Genomic DNA, 3,847 nt, shown 5'->3' on the forward strand with positions numbered 1-3,847 from the left:
GGCTGGAGTGCGTAGGGGACTGTTGTGTGGCTCTCTGTGAACTAGTGTAGTTCTACAAGAGCTCACTGTTGTTACTGGCTTGGTAAGATCTTAAATAGAATATACCACCAGTTTTGGAGTGTCTGCCCTGTTTCCTATAGTCTGTCCTGAATCTGGCATTCACAGCTGTGACCCGAATCAGGAAAAGTGTGACAGTAATGCCATATAGTGAAATCTTATAACTTTACATACGATGTTGCCACACATTTTACTAGGACAAAATAATGATCAGCAAATTATGAGTATTCAAATGATACCTCACAAGGCATACTTTGTACAAAGATTTTTACAATATTGTGCAAGGGGTGACTACAGGGGCACAGACTGTCAAAGTGAACTTTTACACTATATGACATGATAGTGCCTTGTTAGTTAAGTTTAGGCTCCAGAAAGCATGTTATGATTTTATTTTATATGTAACCATTTCTTTTTGTTATTTCTACTTGCTTGTTCACAAACCTCTGTTCTTTGTTAAATAAACGTCTTGTTTTTACTACAAACATATCTAAGATATATACAGATTTCTGAAATACTTCCAGTTCCATGTACAGGGTCAGGAAGACAGGCAGAACTGCAGGATCTTAATGTATGGATGAGTCTATAATATTGGTCATCAGGAAATGGGGAACATTTTGGGAAAGGAGGAAGCTCTCCAGGAAGGATGGGCTCCATCTAAATCAGAATGGAACCAGACTGATGGCATGTCAAATTAAAAAGGTTGCAGATAATTTTTTTAAACTAGGGCCTGGGGAAAAGCTGACTGGTGCAGAGGAGCACACGGTATGGGCAGACATATCCCCTAGGGGTGAATTTATTAAAGAAGGAACTCTAAGGATAGGAAAGAAGTTGGCAAAAGTACAAGTAGGAGCTAGTGAGGAACAGTCAAATATAAGAGTCCCATTTAATATAATACAGGAAGGCAAGCAACTGAATATTGATAAAATGTACAAATGCTTATATACAAATGCTAGAAGTCTAGATACTAAGATGGGTGAACTAGAGTGCCTGGCATTAAATGAGGATATTGGTATAATAGGCATTGTAGAAACTTGATGGCACTTGATGGTAATCAATGGGACATGATAGTACCAGAGAACCAAACATATAGGAATGATAGAGTAGGTTGTGCTGCTGGGAGACTGGCATTATATGTGAAAAGCAACAGAGGGTCCTGTGGCACCTTTGAGACTAACAGAAGTATTGGGAGCATAAGCTTTTGTGGGTAAGAACCTCACTTCTTCAGATGCAAGAAGTGAGGTTCTTGCATCTGAAGAAGTGAGGTTCTTACCCACGAAAGCTTATGCTCCCAATACTTCTGTTAGTCTCAAAGGTGCCACAGGACCCTCTGTTGCTTTTTACAGATTCAGACTAACACGGCTACCCCTCTGATTATATGTGAAAGAAAGCATAAAGTCATAGAAAGTACAAATCTTAGAAGACTCAAACTGTACCATAGAATCTGTGGGGATAGAAATTCCATATTTGTACAATGAGAGTGTAGTAGCAGGAATATGCTACCAACCACCTGACCAGGATGGTGACAGTAACTGTGAAATGCATGGGAAGATTAGAGAGGCTTCAAAGGCAGAAAATGCAACAACAATAGGTGATTTCAACTATCCTCATACTGACTGGGTACATGTCACCTCAGGACGTGATGCAGAGATAAAATTTCTTGACACCATAATTGACTATTTCTTGAAGCAGCTTGTCATGGGACGCACAAGTGGAGAGGCAATTCTTGATTTAGTCCTAAGTGGAACACACGATCAAATCCAAGAGGTGAACATAGCTGAAGCACTCAATAATAGTGACCTTAATGCAGTGGTTCTCAAACTGGGGCCGCCGCTTGTGTAGGGAAAGTCCCTGGCAGTCCAGGCCAGTTTGTTTACCTGCCGGGTCCACAGGTTCGGCCGATCGCGGCTCCCACTGGCCGCGGTTCGCTGTTCCAGGCCAATGGGGGCTGCGGGAAGCTGTGGCCAGCAAATCCCTTGTCCCGCGCCGCTTCCCACAGCCCCCATTGGCCTGGAGCGGCAAACCGCAGCCAGTGGGAGCCACAATCGGCCGAACCTGCAGACCCAGCAGATAAACAAACTGGCCCGGCCTGCCATGGGCTTTCCCTACACAAGCGGCGGCCCCAGTTTGAGAACCATTGCCTTAATGTAACTAAATGTAACATCCTTATAGGGGGAACAATGCCAAAGAAACCCATCACTGTAGCATTTAACTTCAAAAAGGGGAATTGTACAAAAATGAGGAAGCTAGTTAAACGGAAATTAAAAGGAACAGTCACAACGGTGAAATGCCTGCAAACTGCATGGAGACTATTTAAAAACTCCACCATAAAGGCTCAGACTAAATGTATACAAACAACTAAAGAGTACCAAAAAGCCAGTAGAGGTTATTATTACTAAATTATTTATTCAACACTAATGAATTCAGCACTGCACAGCATACAGAGCATGAGCAGTTCCAGCCCCCAGATGTTTATATTCCAAGAAAGACAGACACTCCATAGCCAGGATGCACTGAGAAGCCCAAGGAGTGAATATGTAGGATGTTTACACAAACAAACACACACACAGGCTGGCAGGACTCTGGAGATCTGGGTTCAATTCTTGGTCTGCCACAGACTAGCTGTGTGACCTTGGGCAAGTCACTTCATATCTCTATCCCCCATCTGGGGATAATATTTCCTTTCTCCCACTGTGTGTCTGTCTTGTCTGTTTAGATTGTAAGCTCTTTGGGAGCAGGGACTGCCTCTTTCTGGGAGTGTCTACAGTGCCTTGCACAATGGGGCTGCAATTGTGGTTGGTATCTTTATGCAGTACTGTAATAATAATTAAATTATAATACAAATTCCTTTCTAATGATGCTCCTGGCATGGTGGAGGAGCAGTGGATGCAAGAACAGTGTGGGTTTGACAGCTCATGTCAGTCATCCATTGTCATAGTAACAAGATGACAATATGACTGGTAAAACTAATAAAAATTTGATCTGTGTCACCTTTGGTTACTAAGTTGTACTGTCCCTCCCTCCCCCCCCCCCCATCCCCTGCAAAAGGTGTCGCAATCCAAAATCCCTTGATCCAAACACACTCAGAGAGCTGGAACCAGAGCCAAACACCATGGTGCGGGCCCATCTACCTCTGTTTTTAAGATGTGCATTTCAGTTGCAGTCATGTCCCTAATGGCCATGTGTCCCCATCACAAAACCCACCACAAGTGGTTCTGATGATCCCTCTTTGCTGCAGTGGCTCGGCTGGCATTTCACGAGCACCAGTAACTGGTAATTAAAGTTGTGGTGTGATTAGGCATTGGACAGGGCCAGCCTTAGGGAAAATGGCACCCTCAGTGAATTTATATTTTGGCATCCGTGGCCCCCATGGACGCAGCGCCCCCCATTGCTCCTAGCCCCCATAGGCTCCCCATTCCTCCTTTGCCCCTAACCCTTGCACTCCCCCCCTTCTCCCCTAGCCTCTACACTGCCCCCTTCACACCCCTCCTGCACCCACATGGTGAAACTGACCTAGATGTACGGAGCAGTTGGCATTGCTGCTCTCTCCTCCCCGCCCCCAGACGCTGTTCCTCCATGCACCCCTAGGGGGCTGTGAGGGGGGAGTGAGGAGCGAGGTCAGGGTTCCCTGCATCCTGGTCACTTTCCCCACTTGGGCTGCAGGGGAGGGCTGAGTGCAGCAGCTCCTGATGCTTGCCTCACTGCACAGCCCAGGTGGGGAAAGTGACATGGATACACAGAGCGCTTGGTGTTGCTCCTTACTACTAGGGTTACCATATTTCAGCAAGCAAAA

The sequence above is a fragment of the Malaclemys terrapin genome, chromosome 10 (genome assembly GCF_027887155.1).
Source record: "Malaclemys terrapin pileata isolate rMalTer1 chromosome 10, rMalTer1.hap1, whole genome shotgun sequence".
Taxonomy (NCBI): domain Eukaryota; kingdom Metazoa; phylum Chordata; order Testudines; family Emydidae; genus Malaclemys; species Malaclemys terrapin.